The following is a 22337-nucleotide window of genomic DNA, read 5'->3' as shown; positions in this document are numbered from 1 at the left end:
ATATCCGAGCTTTCAGCTGAATCCCTTTTGTCGCACCTACGTGTACGTGTGATATTTTCCGCGCGTCAAATTCTTCGCTTTCGCGACGACATTTTAGCGCGATGATCCTCTTCTTCCTTCGTATCATTCGCCGCGAAGCATGTTAGGGCGGATAACGGCCCCGGGAAAAGTCGGTATAACGACGCGTATAAAACTGTTACAATCTTGCAGATCGAATATTAGATTGTCGAATGAAACGATAACGTAGATTTTCAATATTTGAATTTCGAGGAGAGAGTGATTTCGGGAAATAATGGTCTCTGAATAATGGATTATTGTAATAGTAGTAAAGAGAAACACGAACGATTCTTATTGTAATACTTCACTCATCGGCACAAGTTCTTCTGTTTCATAAAACCGCCAAATAGTCCTAATTATTTTAACGATGATAACATTTTACGAATTTAAATTGATATATAATTCGGTGAAAATAAGTCGTAACATTAATTTGGGAATATTGGTTTTGATCAAATATGATCAAATTATATCAACGCGAAATCAGAGATATTATAAAATATTAATCATATTAATTAAGCTTTCGATAATCTCGGATTTTCTTTTTAAACAAAGTGACAAAATTAGGTGTTCCATTAAGATTGCTAACATAACAATTATTATTTTGCCGCATCTAATTAATCTTTTAAAACCATTTACCGTAACTAATTAATATAAAACATGTATTTTCCATGCAGCAACGCGTGATACAGTATTAATTAAAATTCGGCAGTGTGTTTACTTTTTCAGCATCATGCGCACAAATGCAATTATATTTCGTCGTGCTTTTAATTTTCAGTTATTCCATATAGCGAATCCGCTGGTTCCAGATTGGACCCTTTGTTTTCACCTGGAATTTTTGTTCGCACCTTTTTGTTTGATGATGTAATATTATAAATGAATTTCCATCTGCCTTGCGAGTTCATTCAAAGTGACGGAGTAAACAAATGTCCGTCGAATAATCTTTTTTTTTCAGGAATAATGTCACATCCAATTTAAAAGCATATAGCTATATATATTATATATATCAACATAAGCTATATGTTATATTAATAATTACTCACAAAAATAACAGTTTTGCTGAAGTATCTGAAAATTTAGCTAGATATATATCTGAAAATAATTTTGTTGCACCATCAAAATAATTATTTAGAACACAAACTGATTGCTAAAATGTCAAAATTTTTTACAGCATTATCATCATATTATTTCAGCGACCTACTAAAATTATTTTGATGGTATAAAATTATTTTTAGATCTGTATCCAGCTAAATTTTTAGATACTTCAGCAAAACCGTTCTTTGTGCTCCCCAATGCGAGGAAAAAGTTATCATATTATTAACGAGTTTTCTGCATCTCGCACTAGGACAGAAGGAACGGAGTTGATGACGAAAAAAAAGGTAGAGTAAAATAAAATAATGCCTTTCTTAATAGCGCTTAAGTAAAAATGCCAGGTGTACGTTCCGTTAGTGGAGAGGCGAGTCGTGAATGTATTGTCGAAACAAATTGTCCTGCATCATCCCTCCTCTCATCCCCCCGTTCTACATTTCTCTTCTTGTCCGGAGATACTTCAGAGATATTTGCTCCCGAGAGGAGAGTCGTAAATTTCGCTGCTTAGCAAGCACATGCAAATATCGATCGTGTACCCGATATTCGTCATTTAAAAATTTATTCTAGTTTGCGAATTACTACAACTTGTATAAAATTTCCTATTTAATTCAAGAAAAAAATATTTTTAAGTTTCCCTTTAACGAAACACAGATTAACACGCTGATAAATAATCAAATAAACGAATTATCGGCTAAAAAAAAATTAATTCTACGTTGAAACCTGTTTAAACCTGGTGAAAATATTATTTGTGTTCAAATATGTTCGGTCCGTTTGATATGCGCATATTTAAAGAGCGTTTATAGTTGTCGAGTTACAGAGTAACAGCTTTAACAGTCAATTGATAAACGGTAGCGTGACACCATTAAAAACGCATAGTTTTTCGCGTTAAAAGAAATATAATCTTTCGTATAGAGACATGACTTTTCAGTTTGATCTATAACGTACGTGTTGTATCGAATTTTACGCGAATAACACATTCTTTTAGAATCGCAGGCAGAACAGGCGACGCCATTAAAATAACATTCTCATGTATTCCGCATACTCTTCAAAAATTTTCCCGCTGTCCTGCATTCGAGTTGCGTCGCGGTGCTAAAAGGCTAAATCTTGGCCTCTTCTGTGCTAACGGGAGGAATCTGAATGCGAGCTTGAAGTAGGTCGTCGAATCACCTTCTCGAGGCGGAGGCTTGATATCGCATAATTATTGCGCGGTTTCCGCTAACGAAACCGCAGCTGGTTCCTTTGAGGGCTGAAGTAATCAAAGTCTTGAGTACGGCTTGCCTAATAACGCGGTGAAAAGACACCGAGGTCCGCGATGCTTCATTAAAGCCTGAAAATTCGGTGCTTAATTACCGTGCCATCTCACATCGACAGACGGCACGCGTTGAGAACCAATAAGAGCACGAGATGCGTGTCTTTGAAACAAACGAGCGAGCTACTACTCTTAATCTCAAGTTTGGAGATATATCGCAAAATTAATAAATGTGATATTTCGGAATCAATATTTATTAGGAACGTTCGCATTTTGTTAACCCGTTCTTTTGGACGTGGCTGAACATTTCTACACGTGTCCATTGAGTTATTTTATCAAAATCGTAACTCTCGAATTAGCGTGGTTTCCTAGGAAATAGGATCGCGACCGAAGGGACAAACGATTAAACTCTTGGCGTCGATTGCCAAAGCGATTCGCGACGGCGTTATCTTATCCGACGAGCGGGGAAGCGAGCGGCCGATATGGGGCCTCCGCAGAATCGGTAGGGCGCCGGGTATACAGAGAGAGAAATCTCGAGAAAGGTCTGCCGTGCGGTAGATAGAGTAGTAGGACGGTGGTGCGAGAGTAAAATTTTATCGACCTATGCGCACGGCACAAGGGAGGAAAGAGAGCGAGAGAGGGGGGGAGGGATCAAAGGGGGACCACCAACGTGGCCACTCGTGCGGCCTGCGGGCGACGGGGGCGAAAGGGACGGCTTACGCGATTGAAAGCTCGCCGTGAAACGACTGGGGAAGTCTTGATATTATGCATTATGTATGGGCCTATGTAACGGCACCTGCAGCCCGACACGCGAGCCCGCCCCCGTCGTTCGTCGTGTACGACCCGATCGGCAATTCCACAACACGAACGTGAACTTGCGACCCCGTCGAGCCCCCGGTCGCGCGGCTGATCCCCCGCGAAAGCTCCCTGTAGTGGCAACTTCGACCTCTATATTTTACACACCGACCCTCGACGTCCGCGCGCCCGCGGATGTAGTCGATATTTCCCTGTGGTGTGTCGTCGCGTAACTTTTCTTATTGTTACTCGTCACACCGACACGCACGTCGTGCGCGTGCGCACGTGTGCGCGCGCGTTGCGTCATATCGATACACCGGGTGTATCCGGTGCCTCATTATGCGATAAGAGAAAAGCCAACCTTTCTATGCGAATCACGTTAAAGCTCGAATAAAAAAAAAAAGACGTAATGTCCTGAATTTAAATGTGCAATATAGATACGCCGTATAAAAAGTAGAACGTCCGGCATTCGGTGCGTTCACCAGGACATGATTTCTTTCACCTCCGAATTGTGTGGCTCAACGTTTATTCGGAAATTATTCGAAACAACGCCGTTACTTTTCTCCTGCATAATGGAATCCATTTACGAACGTACATACATCCCGTTGCAATTTGTATTTACTTCCCCGGTGGAAAACGGTGGGTAAAAATACGATTATACGGCAAATTACAGTTTACGGCGACTTTAACGTTCGCGATATTGTTAATATTCATTAATAGCGCGGGGAAATAGAAATTTATCTAAAAATGACTGAAAATAATACGAAATAATGGGAGCGCGCCGTATGTTACCGAATCGATGTATCGCAGATTCGTGACGTCGTTAGGTAGCGCAGATTATTTACTGGTTGCCGGCGAGGGGTCGGAAAATATGGCCGACAGGCCGGCGGTCGAACGACTAACAGACAATTTATCCGTAAAGTTCTGACGCGCTTAATACGCGAGCGGCGGATGCTACTCGCATATGTGCTACTTAATCGAACCGCTCGTTCACCAGAAATGAAGTTTAGAATATGAAGTTTCGCGGGGATATAAATATTCCAATCCGAGAGAGAAAAACGGAGAGATCGAGAAACATTGAATTACGGTCTACTGAAAAACGATTTAAATAGTCTCGAGGAGATCTCGATTATCCAAAGATTAGATTCCTTATTTTCAAGTTTAGAGACGGTGCAACTGAAATTGACAGTTCTTGTATACCCAGTGCAGACAAAAGTAAAAATGCACATTCGATATAATTAGACGTATTTGCGACAATGAGAAGAGGCTATATCTGCATCAAATAATTGACACTTCAAAATAACATTAAAAACATTAAGTTACAGCCACTTGGTGAAAGAAAGAGGGGAAAAAAGACGTGTAGAGTATCATTTATTCTGAACAAGTAAAATGAAAGCTTAAAGAGGGGAGTGTCTCTATTGAAATTTAATCGTTTGATGGATCTGACGTAATAAGCGTCCTTCGATTTAGAAAGTTGGAGAAAGCAGAAGGGAGAGAGGCGTATTTTAAAACTCAGCCCGCGCACTCTCGACGAAGTCATTTATAAAGATAGCCCTCCCGCGTGTGTACCTACTCTGACACGGCTTTTCCTCCGGGAGAGAGAGGGCCGAGTGTAAAGTCCGCCATTATGCGGCAAGGCGTCCCTCTTTTTTTTTTCTTTGTCGTTTTCGAGCCGCGAATAGTTAATCCGCCTTTACCGCTTGTTTTCATGCAAAATCATCCTTTTATACTCCTCCACGCTTGTTTAGCTGCAATTTCCTGCTCTCCCGCGCCCCTGCCCTCTTTTCCCCCGCCTCCCCCCTTGCTCCGCCCCAGGTGTATTTTAATAACGCGGACGTGCTTGCCCTCTCTCTTGCACGGGCGGAGCCCGCGAAATCTGTTTGTCAATTTCACGGCAACCACGCGTAAATCAACATCCATTAACGCTCGCCCTGTCCTGGCCGCCCTCTCGGCACACTTTTTCTCCCCGCGTCACTTTTGCGAGATTTCAGAATTCGCTCCCCTTACTCCCGCCTCTTCCTCCTCGCCGCGTCGCTCGCACCTCACGTACAGGTATTCGACAGAGACGAGGCGGCGCGCCGCGGGAAGGAAGGGAGATGATCCTCATTTCTCTGAGGTAACCCCGGGGTGCGGGCAAGCAGGTTAATTACCATCCAGATTGACTCGAGACAACTGTAATTAAGACGAACCTCGGGCTTTGAGGTCTTAGTAGCCTAAGAGAGGGAGAGAGGGTAAGAGAAAGCGGGAAGACGACGTATAGATAGACAAATGAGGATGAGGATGATGGAGAAGAGGCGTGTTGCTGATAGAAGCTGACGTGCAAGGAGAGAGGGGTGGAAGTAGGAGGGGGAGGAAGACGAGCAATCGCAAAGAGAGATAGGCTAACCATACAGAGAGATCGGTGACTTATTTGCATATAATAGTCTCGAATTGGACTCGTTAACGAGATAAGCCAGTCATCGTGCCGAAGAATGGAAATTAATTTGGACAGTCTCGATTTCTCACGACCGCGACGCCAGAAACGGCAATCGCGACCTATCGCGAAATAACGCAAAACCGAATCGACGAAGCGATACAAAATCTGATTTAAGATCTCGCTATTCTGGAATCGCTCTATTCTGCCACTTAAATGCCAGCTATATAGTAATTTTACACAGCAATTAATTCTAATGAGAAACGTGCGAGTTAAAATGTCTCGTCTATGTAAAACGTTTGCGATTATCATGATAAAATAGAAAAATTTAGAACATAAAATTGTGTTATGAAATTTATCTTCTCGTTTAAAAGATCCATAAAATCCGTCGAGTCACCTTTTCATGTTCATCCTCGCTCATTTTCTCTCTCTTTTTTTTAAATCGAGTGTTAAATGCGTGTGGCTGTTACTGTCAATGAAGTTAAACCTTTACACTTTTTAATACGAGTACGGAGCACTCTCTCGTGCAATCCGATTAACGTTTTTTGTGCGCACATCTTGCCTCTCACTTGCAACTTGCATAAAACAGAGATGGACATATTGCAGGACCAAGATTTCTCTCTCTATCGATTGTAAAACTTTCGGTTCTTCGAAACACGAGATATTATATTTTTGGTTGCTATTTTTGTTGTCATTACATATATATCTTAAAGAACGAATGAGAGAAATCAATAATTACAAAAGCAACATTAATGTAAAAAAATAACTATATAGGTAATCATACGTATCTCATCAATATTCTATGTCTATAATATTTGCACAGGATGATGTAAATTCGAAATTAATTTGAATAGGCACCGCATTATTGCCACGTGCTGCATAAATTATGTCACGCCATTAACCGCGTAATTTTCACCGAGTATGATATTGTAAACCGGTTTTATGCTGATATAATTACCGACGGGGGAAGATAAATAAATCCGAATGTCCAGATCGATCTCCGTAAATTACATCGTTTTCGCGCATTTCCCTCCCCCCGCGCCACGATCGGAGAAATCGCACCATAAGAACGAACGCGACGTGGACGGCGGCGTATCTCCTTTCCCGTGTTCGTTCCCATCGTCTCGCCGCCGCGCCGCGAGCAAAATGCAGCCGCGCTGCATATTGCACAGGCGTTGCCGGCGCGAGCGCCTTTAGAAATTCCCGATAAACCAGAATCGAACGCAGGGGACGCGCGCACGACCTCGCACCCCGTAATGGATGCACCCCATTCTCTAAGTATCCGAGTATCGTACGTGCACTTGCACACACACACGCATACACGCACATGCACACGCGCGTGTATACAGTGCGGCGAACCGATGCAGTTTCCTCGAGGCCGATCGCAGCTGCGGCTTGCAACCATCCGCACGTATGGCTTTGGTCGCTAATCAATGTCCACAGGCGGCAATATTTCGCGTAATATCGAACTTGCCGGCCGAAAAATGCACCGCTGTTGTGAGCACATCCATTGCGGTTTTCAGACTATGTTAAAAATTGCATCTATAAACACTTCCCGCGATATCGCGTCTCTATTTAACATTTAACAAGAGAGAGAAATTGGAAAATTCATCAATTATGTGAACCGATTTGTTTCACACTGATTCGTAAAAGATTTAAATAATAGGATACCGATCAAGATTATTGTTCACGATTCGTTGCTCGACATCAGAATTTACTTTTCACTTGAAATATTTGCGCTCATATTTTAGCATTTTATATTCGCAATTTGGCATTTGTGGTTCATAATCAGTCATTGCCTATGACGTCAATTTTGAAATAATCTGTGGACCGTAATCCTATTACACGCAACGGTACTCAAGTGTACAACGTTTATATTTGAACCCATAATGAGCATGTATAAAATCGACCAGAGTTGGAAAGTATTTCATAATAATATCGAGAAAGTAAAATGTCAAAGGAAATAAACGCCAGTTTCGTAACTGTGATTTACACCGTGGAGAGAGACCGTCGCTAATGAAGGTCCGCAGACGGTAATATTTTACAATATCGAGATAGTTAGATGAGAAACAAGCCGAGTGCATACGATTTATATACGTAGCTGGGAATTAACATAGCGAGCGAGCCGCCAGTGACGCTGGTGACGATACGAAACAAGCGGCACTTTTCCACCGATCTCTTTCTGCACTCGAAATCCCCTCGAGGGATCGAGGAATATAAAAGAGACGGGGGAGAGGAAAAGCTTGTGGGGTACGTAATACGTAGACATGCGGTCTGGCGGGATTTAAAAAAACCGGCGGTATGACAAAAATCGCGAGAGCAACGAGCGCTCGCGCGTATGAACGGGATAATTGAAATTCATCGGCGTTTCGCGATCACTCGAGAGAGGAACTCGCAAGGTTTACTCTTAATTCAATGAATGCGTTATACACATATATGCGCTGCGCTACATCTGGGTTCCCGTATTTTCTCAAATCGATCGGAATTAGAAGTGTCGCTTTAAATATGAAAAGCAGCCGCCCTGGTTACGTGTAATTTAACGGTAATGACGTTAATTAATCCGATTTCATTGATCACGCGTAATTAAAAATGGGTCGTCTCCGATCAATTTTCGATTTTAAATAATGTAAAAAGATATTTATGCACGTTGTATCGGACTTTTAATCTCGGCTATATCGAGAAAAAAGTGACAATCGCTTCATCCGTTTAAGTATCCGTAAAAAATCGTGAGTTCTATTCCTTACAATTTACATTGAAATATCCGCCTAGAGACTTCAGGATTAATCCACATTGTACTCTGAATTAATATACGTTGCGCGTCAAAAGGAATTCTAATGTTAACACGATCGTTTACTAACACAAGAACGTTAACACAAGAGCGTTACACGGATCTTCATGAATTAATTCTTTGGGATCTAGTGGTTACTATTCGTGATCGTCTTTTTGGATTTCTTGTTTGAACGGCGCGTTACGTAACTCTGCGCAATTATTTGGCGACTGCACATGGAAATCGATTTCCGCTCCCGATTCCAATATGAGAAATGGTTCGATGTTGCGCTGCCGCTTTACTGTCTGGACGGTAAAAATTGTATCTTGGAAAATATTGATTATTGGACGGCGAAACATTAACTTTGAAGATTAACTTTAAACTCTCGGTCCATTTTCGTCTTTCGCTAAAACTAAAAGAGTAAAGAGCGTTAAGTCGGTTAACTTATACGGATGAAGTTTACCGACTTTGATGAAATCAGTCCTCAGGGACGCAACATCTGCAAAAAGACACGATGATGAAGATGTTGTCTCAGAAGTGAAGTCTCGAACGTGAAGACGTTCAAAAATACTTTTCGCGCGGACAGCTGCAAAATATTTTTATAATTTATTTTTAAAGAAATTCAGTTTCGAAGGATTGCCGTTTTAATCGCATTATTGATGCATTAAATTTTTAATTTTTCTTTGTATAGCACGTAGTGTTTTCGTTACTTTGGATTTCACATTTTTGGATCGTCGATGAGAGAATAATTATTCTGTACGCACGAAAATTTCATTAGGGGGAAGGAGACGCAAGATATTTCTATAGAATTTGATGACGTTATTATCGGATATTGCAGCTGCATTCGGGATCGCTCGATTACGGCGCGTAAATTTCCTCATCATTAGCATCATGTATATTCATTGAGGCTCGTAATTCATCAACCCGCAACAAATGCTCATTATCGCTCATCATTCATTCGCGTCTTCGTGTCCCGCGCGCGCACCGTCAAGGCCAGCCAGCCAGCCAGCTCGCGTGCGCCGTGATTGGACATTATCATAAAAATGCAACGCGAAACGGAATTCCGCGGCGAGGTCACGCGGTTAAGGTCGGTGAGTGTGAAGCTCGACTTTTAACGTGGGACAAACCCCCCGTTTCGCTATCAGGTTCCCGGACAAATTAACTCACGACGGTGATATTTTATCCGAGACATTTGCGAGACCGGACATTCGCGGAACATAGTCGCGCGCGTATATTAATCGGGATAAATTAATTTGTAACTGCGAGCCTGATTAGAAGGGGGAAACCAGAGACGCGTGCGGGTGGCTCGGTTATTACCAAATGCGCGCGACCAAATAGGTACGTGACGTTATGGAATCTGATCATTCTACGATGCACTTCTGTCGCCCAGTTATACCCATCCCTTCATCAGACGGAGAGGCGGCCAGACACACTCGTACTCAGAATCTGGGTCACCCATCAATCGCGCCGCGATGTACCTAACTAACCGCATCCTCGTCCCGTCCCGTTTAGGACGCGCGTACGCGTCTGTCGCTCTCTCTCTCTCTCTCTCTCTCTCTCTCTCTCTCTCTCTCTCTTTCTCTCTCCCTGTCTCTCTCTGGTTCCCCTGTAATTAAAAACTTTCATTCCGCGCCTGATAGATCTCGGCCGCTTCCTCCTCCCCCCCGCTCTTCCCGTATGGGAATGGAGATCTCGCTTCGCGTATCTCGCTTCGCCGATAAGGCGACCGATCATGTATTTTTCATCGAGCGATAATCGAGCATCGCCATGTCGGGCGATCAAAAAAGCCGCTCTGTCACATTCTGTGTTCCGAAATTAATATCACCCGGCGAGCTGACTGACAGCTAATTAATAATCTACGATCGGTGAAATATTTTTAATGAAATGCATTAGGTACGATTATTTAAATATCCACCTCGAATTTCGTTTCGATTAAAAAGATACGAGCTGACATTTATCGATAAAGCATTTCGATTCTCTTTTTTTTTTTATTTTTTTTTATTTTTTTTTTGCAGCACCTTGTGGCTTCGTTTGAAAGTTTTTTTCGATAAAAAAAATCCGTGGCTGGTTATCTCTGAAAATGTTTACTGTAGAAACTCGATATTTCTGTACGCATTTATCTTGGGTGTAAAATTAATAATTCCGCAATTAATAACGCCTGATTACAAATTCGCCTATCGATTTACTTTTACATTTCTATATATAAATGCTTTAAAGATACTAACAAACTACGGCTTTTATCGCAAATGTAGCAGTTGTGCGTGGTAGTGAAAACGAATGTTATACCGTATCGATGATTCTTGCGTGATTTTTTTTTTTACTTTTTCCCTTTTACCATCCTATGAACTTTTGTTCTTCCGAATGGCAAAAAAGCTAGTTATTATAATCGGTGCGGCGAGATACGGGACCGGGCGAACTTTAACAGAAAATTGTGACTAAATCCGGGTGAAAGCCGCGATAGAAAGAATCGGCGTCAGGGTCGGCGGGTCGGGGCGCTAGCGACGGGCGTGCTTAACGAGTGTGTGTAAAAAAGAGGCTCCTTTCTCATAGAGGCCGAGCTCTACTATTACGTCACGTAGTCAATAGCTCCTGGGACGCCAGTGGCACGTGACAGCGTCAACGTGTCAACCCCTTTATGCTATATTGCCGGGCATTATGCCACTGTATTATCGAGCCTTCCTACAACGACAGCCAGCCGCTGCATTTCGGGGTGCAGCTTACAGTGTACGCCCACGCGTGCGTTCGTGTGCGCGCGGTATCGTTCGTCCGTGTATGCGCGTGACACCGTGTGCGTGTGTGATAGTGCGATCCGGCTATATACGTACGCGCAAAAGCCGCCCCCCACATGACGGTCCGCAGGTCCAGGATCGAAACGGAAACGCGTCAGGAGCAGATGTAGCGACATGCACCCGCGAGCGTCGGAACGACCTGCGTCAAAGGAAAAACCCGCACTATCGCGCCCTTTTCGAGCGAAACGATTAAAACGCGGGCCGCAGGTGCACAGCTGCATTTTGCCGCGGACCGTGAGATCGTTGGTGATTAATAGCGTTTAGAGTAGTGCCCTGGAGGACCTGCGTGCGCGCGATTTAGTTTTGTCTTTCCGAATGTTTTAACGCTCGTTGAATAAAAGAGGATTTACAAATTCGAGTACGTTTCAATTTTTCACTCAAACGATCGTCCGTTCGCGAATTTTCCATCCGCTCATGAATTTGAAAATATATTTCCCCATCGAATAAATACAACGTGTTGCAAATTAACGATATATACGCATTGGAGAACAATAAATATCATTTTTCAAAGATTTGAGTTGCTGCATCGTGCATTTTCGACTGGAGCCAATCGGATTGCGTAATGTTAATAAATTACACGCGTTTATTCTTTCCGCGGTGCAAAAGGCACATTGTCAATAAATTTCCGTGGATTATTAGTGGAATCCTTTTTGGAATATTATCTCCAAATATATATATATATATACCCATATATTTTTTAATAGATGTAAAACGTGAAATGAAATTAATTTAAAAACGCGAGCTTAAGCTCACCAAAACTCTGTCTCTCTGTCTTACCTTTTTTTATCTCCAACCTCTACCATTACTCCTAATAAATTTATGAATACTTCATATTCATATTAATATATATAAACGTGACTGTCAAACACACTCTATATATAATATTATTAAAAATTTGTCGCATAGGTAATAGAGAGACAGAAATTTTTAATTACTTGCAACTTTAAAATAGTTTCTTTAAAATTCTCTTTCAGATAATCCACTTTAACTCATTGCGGCTAATATTTCTCATATTATTAACAAATTAATTTTTATTTCTATCAGTTTGGTACATTGTGATAAAACTGTTTTTCAATTAGTATCCTAAACAGTTTGTGCATCTTTTAATTTTTATTTGCATGATATGAGATATAATGTCAGTGAGTAATATCTGTTGATAATGATATTCAAATAGTCGTATTTAGTTCTATAAAAACGGCAAAAATAAAAAGCAAAATGAATTTCGTATTCCTCCGACGCCACACGAGCGAACTTACGGAGCAATTTGCATTACCGCCAACTTTAGCGGTGAAAATCAGCTTAAAAGCAAACAGAAGATATAGGATTAAAAAATCTAAGAATACGCGAATAGAACCGCCGGCATTTAATCCGGTTAACCAAATTGCTGCATTTTTCAGCACGCCAAGATGATAACGACGAAGTCGGCGGTGCCACGGTGGGCGGCAACGAAATCACGAGCGCGAACTACGCAGCACACGCCGCGCAAGCGGGAGGGAATTAGGCCGAGTCCGAGCTTTTTTCTTTAACTATTAACGGTGCTGTCGCGTTGGCCCGTTTCAGCCGGGCGCGATTCGTACGTGGATGCAAAACGTGCTAAAATATGTACAGATCGCGCGTAATGAAGGTATGTTTAATAAATAACCATCCAAAATTGCGCGCTCTCTCTCGCGCTCGCACTCTCGTTATATGCGGCCAGAGCGCTCGAGTATACTCGAATATAATTTACATACAGAACACACACGTATATACATGTACACATGCGCGTGTGTGTGTGTGTGTGTGTGTGTGGTGTACGTGAATGCACCTGCAATGTATCCCGCACAACTTGCATGCACGTTCTCATCGACGTATAAATGACAGTCGGTTGTTTGCGTTCATATTATGCGTACGTACGCTGCCATACTTGTCGGCAGGTACACGTGGTCAGTACCGTCCATACACGTGCGATCTCTGGAGAAATGTGTATAAAAAAAAACGGATGCACGATCACGAAAATGACAGAGGGAGGATCGCGCGATTTTTGCGCTGCGGTACTGAAATCAATGCTGACTTGAAACACTGCATTTTAATGCGCGTCGCCGTAGATCTATTATACCTCAGTCAAAGTTCACCGACCTGTCCGCGACGGAATAGACGGAGCAGAGGCTCTCTTTTAATCCATACGAGAGATTATCTTTTCATGCCGACTCGCATCGAAAATTAATCGTTTTCCTGCTCTCCCGGCGCGGCCGCTGAAATAACGCGCGATCGACTCCACTCGTAACGTATGCGCGAAACGTTTCGCGGCACACACGATCGTATGTTTTGTTATATGTAGGTATGTTTTATTCTTATCCTCCCCCCTCCCCGAACACGTCCATTTTTAATGCAACGACTCCGCGAAAGCTCTAAGCCCTGATACGATTTCAAGCCGCACACACGCGGAAGTTAAATATTCCGCGGCGAAAATAACTTTTCGCGCCGCGTGTGTACGATGCGCTTTTTCGGCTACCTCACTCCGCTTTCGCCATTTTCGATATCAGTTTTTAATGGAACGTATAGTATACGCCCGCGCTCGCTCTGTTTGCCCGCGCGAAACGCACAGTAACCCTTTGAACTCCAAAATAACGCTAACAAATTACCTCATATTAAATATTCCAGTTTTCACGTACAAATATCACTAAAGCTGTTAGCGTGATGGCAATCGCTTAATGCAATCAGCAATTAAGTGTTACAAAAATCTCTCTACTTGTTTCAGTAACTCGAAAAACTGCAGCTAATTTACCAAAATTCAAAGAATTAAAAAATGAGATAAAAATGCGTACATATATATATATATATATATATATATATATATATAGTTTTTTCGATGGCTTCTCCTCTTTGGGAGGAAAAATAATTTCAGTCAAAGGGAGTTCTCGGATTGACGCAATGGCGTTGGCATTGCGAACAGTAGGCATAACACTGACACAGATGAGCAATGAAAGCCCGCAGCATCGTGTTACACAGCCCGTTATCGCACCTATACATCCGTCCGTCTCGTAAACAGCGCACGCGATATACACACAGATACCCGCATACACAGAGATCGCGCGGTGAATGTGCGGATACAGGCCTCTCGCCACATTCGAAAACACTTCCCGTTGAAGGGGGGGATCATCCCCAAAATCCCGTCGCGCAGCCACGAATCGCGGCCCGCGGCGTGTGGGGTTGTCCGCGACTCGTAAAATTGCCGTGGGTGCCATGGTTTCGATTCTCGGGTTCGAAATAAATAAACGTGCCTTGACTTCCAATCGTTTAACCACCGTGGATGGGAAATATTTTTTCTTTTTCAAAGTGTAATAAGACATTCATGAGACGACAAGATATCATATAATATCTCGGAGATTTATTATAGAATTTCAAAACCACGTACACACATATTATCAATACTAAATTGAGTTAGTTAAATGTAATAAAATCCTGACAGCTAATTTGAGTAATTTGGATCTGTATGTTATTTGTTGAAGCAATGTTTTACGATTAAAATATTAGGAACTTTTGGGTCAGATATCCGCGGCTCTTTTTCACTCAATTTCAATAAGAGATTTTTTTTTTTACAAATTCGGGGAACGGTTTTTCCGAGCGTGCTGATCAATTTTTCGCGATGCGAACCGTTTTCAGCTCGACAGAAAGGTCGGCGGGTGCCTCTCTCGCGGGAGAGATTGCCGGCGAATCAGGAGTGGCGGTTAGGGCCGCCAGAAATCTCCGACAGCGGCGGAGCACCCCGCGGCTTTTGACATCGGATATGTATGACATCGTCCCGCCGATATGTTTCGGATTCGGGGCGTCGATGTACCCGATCAAGGGGCGCATCCGTGCGTGATCGAGCCGATCCCTCGGGCTTCTTTTCTCTCCGCCCCTTTTCCGGGATATGCACACATACACATCTTCCTCTACGAACTTCGACTTAGTATATCTCGACTTTGAGCATTATAGTCGGGAATCGGGCTAAACGACTATTTCCGCAACCCCTTTATTCCGCTTGTTAGTTTGTTTGAAGAACAACGGGAGGGAAAATTACAAAATCGCAAATTCTCGGCGCTGAAGATTCTTAAGCATCTAACAATAGCGTGTATTATTGAAGCGTATAATATACTTAAATAAAAATCTATATCCGGAAAATTTCAAAAAAAGAGAATTTAAAATTTAGATAAATTGTGGGTCATCGATCAATTCTTTTTTACAGCACAGTACAAAAATATACTAAGTATATCTCTCTTTTCTTACTTCCGTTCGAAAGCCACAGAATCGTATCGGTTATTCTCGATTCTCGAAATATTTATGACGATGAACGAAGTTGCGAAGCCCGACGGTCGTCGAAAAAAATATGATTACACCGCGCGACTGTCGGACGATGTATATATTTGCGCACTTTCACGTGCAATTTGCTGAGAATAAAAACTCACTTGGCAGGGAGCGTAGTTGTCTTCATATTTTCCAGGCTACCCAGGCTGCGTTCGTGACACTCGGCAGCGGCAAACATGGTGAATCTGCAAAAGGGGGGGCGTTAATCTTCGTTTTCTGAGAAAAGTTCAGTAAGAAGTATTCCAATTTTTCACGCTGACGTATATGTATATGACTCCCAGCGTGAGAACTTATAGTTCAAAAACATAACAACGAGAAATTATTTTGTCTCGGCGGAACACGGGGCCGTTTCCATTACGTGACATTTCATACCGTGTGTTTATTTCATAAGGAATTTTTCAGTTTCCGCATTACGCACGCCAAATGGAAAACCCAAAAAAATTCACAACAATCCGTAAAATATTAAGTAATCGATCAACTCTTAAACTATATAATAAATCTCTTACAATTTATTATATACATATATGTAACTTATTATCGACACTTTTATTATTTATATCAGTGGAAGTCGCAATAAATCATTTCTTATATGTCACAATGTACATGAACTTCCTTATTGCCTAACCGGTTTGTACAGTGCACGTCTGCTCGTGCAAAATTATAAACCGCGTCCACCTCGGGGCTAAGCGTTTTTACATTCGCCGGCTATTTTTCACGCGCGAATAATCCGACACGCGGTTGCCGTATCCAGGATCAGTGTCGAAGCGTTCATAAGTTTGGCTATAGACGTATCTTGAGCATGAGATAGAGGAAAGGGGTAAGAAGGGGTTGCGACAGAGTGCGTGCCAGAAAGACATGAACTCTGACGGGGGCGGATGAATAATGGGCCGGCGCTTTGACACCGTGAGCTGCTACGCCTAACTCGAAAGGAACGAGGGGAAGGCGCGAAGCTTGGGAACGGGGGGGTGTATGCGCGCAGGTAAAACGGGGAGGTGTTCGGCCAATTCTCCTCGCAGTAGAGAACGAAGGACGGATGACAGGGTTGAAGAACGAGAGAAAGGGGATACGATCGTGGTAGTCGGTAAAGGTCTGTGTAAGGGAGAGAAACCGTCGAGCGCAGGGAAAGAACGTAGAACGAGCCGGCCCGTGATTTATATTCATAACTTTAATACGAACCAACTTGCAGTCACGTCGCCATAACCCGCCACCGCCACCATCGACCACCATCGCCACTACTGCTGCCCGTGTAATTTATGTATTTCTCCGAGCGCATCGACCATCGAGATTCGCGCAAGTGAACGATGCGAGCCGATTTTGAAGCTCGAAATAAAATCGCACGTTTAATCGCAGCCTGGCGATTTCTTCGCAAAGTGCGGCGATCGATCACGGGTTTGTTAACCAAATTTATTGAAATGTAGGGTTTGAATTAAGTATCAATGAAAATCCAACACAGATTGACACGTAGATGACACAGAAAAAGCTACGAAAGTTTGCAGCGATTAAAGATTCATCGGTTAAAACGAGACAGAGCTAATAATGTCTCCTTCGCATTCTTAGCAAACTTAAAATTAAATAAAGTGCATATTTCATATAATGTATTTATTACGCTAAATATTTTTTCTTAATTAAAATTCTTCCAAGGAAAATTATTTAATACAATATTTCCCGTTAACGATAAGCGAAGATGTTGTGGTAAATATTACAACAAAAAACTTTCCTGTACTAATGCACGAGGAGCAGCATATTTTTAGTCGCTACTTATCGTTAGTCAACATATATTTTCAAAAATATGTCATTTCCTTATTCTCAATTCTTTTAATTTCTTCAATTATAATCAGTACATTTTTTTTACAGAAAAGTTAATTTTGAAAAATAATCAAAAGCAAATAAAATCAAACGAAAGACCTATATATTTACTCGGTTTATATTTCTTTCCGCAAGATACACCGAATTGGCAAGGAATATCGTGCAGGTGACATGGTTCGGCCACCAGCAAATTTGTACGAAGGCAAGATAGAAACAAAGTGAGACGGGATGAGAAGAATGACGAGTATACGCAAGAGCAAGGTCGGACATAAAATCTTTATGCTGGGGAAAGGCTCTATGCTCATCCAAGGCTCCAGCCATCCCGTTTAATTACGGATTCTAAAGCTCTTCGCCTACTATCTGGGCGTATTCGGTTATTCCAGTGTTATTGCCAGTTTTACGATTCCCCCTTTCGGCATCGTTGTCGCGAAGGAATCGGGTTTCCGTAAATATTGCTGTTCGATGAGCCCGCGGAAATAATAACGTCGAATTAGCCTCAGAACGCCGAATCACGTAAGTATTGTTATCACTCCCCGAACGATAATAAAAACGCGATACAAGATATGGCGAAATAATATTCGTCGGATAGATGAAACATGAATATTAGTTTGGTAATCAAACGCATATAATTAACATAATTATGTTCTGCAATTGTAAGTACAGAAGTTTCTAGTTGCTCAATCATGTCGTAAAATAAACGTGGAGTAAACCGGACGATCTTAATCAATCGTCGTCGACGCAATTACGAGGATAATTCTAGTATAGGTGGTTATAGCTTTCGAGGCGTAACAAGGCCGACAAGAGAGTCGCGCGAGAGTCGGCGGGGGAAGAAATGCTCTCGTTAGTTGGCGGCGCAACGCGCTTAAAGTGCGAAAATGTTTAATTCACCCACTTTATAGCCACAATATGGAATATTCTACTAAACTCCGGCGCTCATTAAGAAGCTGGACAATTTGTACGATCTTAATGACGAGCTGCCGATTCGTAGAACTTAATTCGTCCGTTTCTCCTTCCTTCGTTCGCGTATAGCGCGACGAGATCCGCCGCCGGCCCATTCGTCCATTTCCCTTTTCTACCGTGTACGATCGCGCGGAGCGACACGCTTCCGCACCATCGGTCTGTCTGACCTAATCCGTCTTTTTCCCCTTCTCTTAGTCGCGCGCGCAGTGGGCCTCGTCGCCGGCCCGCCTGACCTAGTCCGTTCGCATTCTCCTTCAGAGTTGAGAACCGCTACCTGGCTTTTAATTAACGCGCAGCTACCCGTCGCCTTTCAGCTCATAATATTGTATGTACGCGTATATATCGTCCGCCCGCGTCTCAAGATCTGAAAAGAATTTCACGACGTGTTACGACCGACGGTGGGGACTTAGGGGCGTAACGGCCGTTTTACGTCACGCGAAACGAGTCCCGAAAAATTCCGCAGAAATTTATGCCTTTGGCTAGCGAGGGCCATACGCTCGAACAACGGCACGATATATCTTCTTAATTTATTATTTTTCGACCGTAAAAGACGTTTTTGTCATACTTATCGCAAGATAAGACGTATACTATCTATATGCTTCCACGATGATTAATGATAATAAGTGAGAAATCCGTTTCATTAACACCGCGTAGAATTGCGCCGAATATTTCTCGAATTAGCGAGGGGAGTTCTCTTTCATTTTCGCGAAAAGGGGACACGAGAAAGGTCGGGGGCAGACTGCCAGGTGCAGGCACTTAAGATCGCGCCGTGCTACTTAGCGGATACTACGAGAGATCGGCGGCCAAAACTTCCGCTTATTTCCCCGCTATCCTCTTTCTTTCCATCGCGGTTCCATCCTCGTTTTCTCCCGTTCGTTTGGCTGGGATTTTCTTAACCTACCACGGCGCCGCGGCGGAACGCAAATAGGAGAGTGAATTTGACTAAAGTTCAACATACGGTCTGCGGTAAGGAAGGCGAGCCGCGGGGACGAAGACGAACTTTTAAGGTTACAAACTCAGCCGAACTGCCGGTCCGACAGTTTGGATTGATTTTAATATCGACTTTGTTCTCGAACTCGGCTACTACCTCGGTACTTTCGCGTCTTCTTTTCTCCGGCTGTGTGCCTGCTACCCTTCCACTCTTACCACGAGAAAAACAAGAGAAAGAGAGAGAGGGGGCTGTACCTTATTCCAACCTGCGCTAAGCAGAAATCCCGATACGCTTGTTTGTAGCGAATAAAATACGATAAAACACTATTCGACGTTTCTGATTATCATAAATCGATTTCGCTCGGTCAAATAAAGATTGCTTGCAGAACATAAAATTATCCCAAAATTAAAATTAATGAATTACATGAAATACCTTCTGCGTTAAAATTCGACAACTTCAATAACATCGTGCATTAATTATATTTTCTCATTAAGTCTTATTCGCTATTTACTTTAATTATAAACAAAATAGAAAAGAGATAAGAATCGCTGGCGCCTGCGATATTATTCGAGATGCAGCTTCCACAATTTGCGCGCGTGCGGAGGGAGGAAGTATCCCGGGTTGTCGGGTGGCGGCAGCTCAATTCAATTCGCGGCTTAATCGTTTTATCCGCCTCCGATGTGTTGGGACGGTGGCGAGGTACGCGAGAATTTGCAAAATACTTGGCTCGTCCGTTGCGAGCGACAAGGGAATATATACCGCGACGGAGTCATTAGCGTCGGCGAGCGGCCCAAAGTGGCTGTACCGAATTGAAAAGCCGGTCGCGCGCGGCGCACGCCGCGTAATCGCAAGGAAGTTTTGATTAGTTGCGACAGAAATTGACGTTTCCAGCATCCAAGAGCTATTAACGGACAGCTAATTCCGGAAGTTGAAGTCACACAAGTCGGCCCCGGCGCCGCGTCGCTACGGGATTTCGCTTACTTTCGTCTTTGCCCGCCCATCCGTCCATCCATCCGTTCATTTTTCGTTCCCGGGGGAGGGGAGGTATGCATTGCGTTGTATTATATTCTTTAATTCTTCATTCGTTGTATTTTTTTAAAGCAATTACGAGATTGCGGTCGAACACGTAAAATAACAATGATTATTGTTATTACGCCGACGATAAAACTGACTATTTCGCGACTGTTATCGCAAGCTGTTGCCGCACATTCCCCGTCTTTCTCTCGTCCCCCTCTCCGGGATACTATTCTTCCCATCTCTGTTTTCCGGCTCTCTTTGCCGGTACCGTTAGCTCCTATCCCGCTTCTTTATCTCTCGCAAGCGGAAGCGCGTGTTCGTTCGCATGTGGGATACTCTCGAACCACCCGGATGATTCACGGTCGAGGTTATTGCCGCCCTCCTGCTTAAAATAATGTAAAGACACGAACGGTTATTATGCTATTGAGCTGAGTAAAGCGCGAGATAACATCGATTACGACGTAGCGTGGATACCGTATATAGACGCGGTTAATTCCGCGTTACTGCCCACCGCTGTCGCATAAAACCGGTCCATTAAGACCGAGAATTATGAGAGATTGGAGAAACAAAAACTTCGATAAACATTTCCTAAATAAATACACGATACGCCAAACGCGCGAAACGTCACTTTTCGTCCAATCTATGTCCGTTGAATTCGCGTTCCTCAAAATTGACGCGCATATATTTTCCATTTTAGCTGCTCGAGACGTACATACATTTAATATCGTGACTCTGCGCCGGTTGATGTTTCATTCTGAACGATCCCTTAAGACGAGTTTGAGATAATGCGAGCCGGAACGGTGGGAGGTGTTACATTGTTGGGAACCGATGTTACCTCGTTGTAAGATAAATTGCTGTTGCAAACTATTTCGGCGTCATTTATGAAGCTATATATGTAAACTGAAGTATTCACGCGTTCGTGTTGTCTTTGAAAGGAGTAACGTCAAACAACGGTCCAGGCACTGACCTCTTCAATTTTTAAACAATCCCCGTGATTGCAGCGACAAAATAATGCGAAGAGGCGAGAGGGGAAAGGGGCCCGTAATATGACGAATATCCAGCTTTAATTGCCACGCTACAATTTTCATTTACCATCGAAGGCTTTTTATTTCAAGATAGTTTTTTCGCGAAAATTCAAATAACATTTTTAAGCGAGTTTATTTCACGCAGTTTTACGTTCATCGGGCTAAACCAAATTCGAAATTGTATACGCGCATAAAATGGAGTTTGCTCGGAGAATTTCATTATCGCGTAAAAAGACGTGTCGTCACAAAGGTGAGGTTGAAATTTTTATTAAATTTTTGGCGACTATTATATTACCCGTTTGCGCAATTCAGACGACAAGAGAAAATTTATAGCGCAGCCGAGTTCAAACGGGTCTTGTTTTAATGCCAGTTAAACTGGTCCCGATGATTAATTATCGTGAAGCAACGGTACTTTTAACAGCTTGTTTCTTTCAACGGCTTAATTCTCCCGCGATATCCGGAACTCGACGAGTTTCGTGAAAGTTGCAGGGCACGAAGTTGAGGATCGACAGATTTACAGTCTCCAGCTTACATGTCTGGCTGATCAATAGAAACAAACGCGCCCCAGGGACACCATGTGTAACAAATTATTAAACAGCTCGCAAAGCGCAATTAACTCGAAACATTTCGCTGCTACTATCGGTGGGGAATAAAATGCTGTTTGTCAATACTTGTCCAATAAAGTTTCGATTGGCGAGGGGCTAATCGTAGCGATTAAGAAGAGAGGGACGAGGACGAAGACAACGACGACGAGGACGACGACGTGAACGGTGGCTAATATCGCACGAACGAAGTAACGAGTGGCTCCTTTAAGCGTTTCCGTCGCGGATCCGGCATTCGAGGCACGCGCCGCTAACTGGATGTATTCAAATCACAACCGGCGTGCCGGGGAGGCAAGAGAAATAGTTTCCAGCTCCCACCTCCTTCGGTCGCCCTTTTCTCGCAGATCGCAGTCCGTGAACTGTTTAGCCCAGGCAAGCCCCTCCTGGGACCGTCCCGCCTGCCTGGCCACCCTCCTCCTCTCCACCTCCCTGAGCGGAAGGGTGGCGATGGCAGGCGCAGCCAGCGGAAATCTAATAATCGCAAGATCTCGTTTCGCCGAGCGACAATCTCGAC

General features: G+C 43.1%; 1 protein-coding gene and 1 long non-coding RNA gene across 11 annotated transcripts in view; one reads left to right on the top strand and one right to left on the bottom strand.

Annotated features, from left to right (window-relative positions):
- Scgdelta (sarcoglycan delta) overlaps positions 1 to 22337 on the top strand; it is a 305491-nt gene that overhangs the window by 197561 nt on the left and 85593 nt on the right. The window lies entirely within an intron of this gene.
- Positions 1 to 22337, bottom strand: part of LOC143901273 (uncharacterized) — a 210700-nt gene that overhangs the window by 107409 nt on the left and 80954 nt on the right. For all 6 annotated transcript variants that reach the window (XR_013258033.1, XR_013258032.1, XR_013258031.1 and 3 more), the window contains one exon: positions 15584 to 15667. This is a non-coding gene — a long non-coding RNA (uncharacterized LOC143901273). The remainder of the gene's footprint in view (positions 1 to 15583; positions 15668 to 22337) is intronic.

This window comes from Temnothorax americanus, unplaced genomic scaffold, assembly GCF_048541705.1.
Source record: "Temnothorax americanus isolate GAGA-0224 unplaced genomic scaffold, ASM4854170v1 Scaffold33, whole genome shotgun sequence".
Classification (NCBI taxonomy): domain Eukaryota; kingdom Metazoa; phylum Arthropoda; class Insecta; order Hymenoptera; family Formicidae; genus Temnothorax; species Temnothorax americanus.
This window is presented reverse-complemented; position numbering and strand designations above follow the sequence as displayed.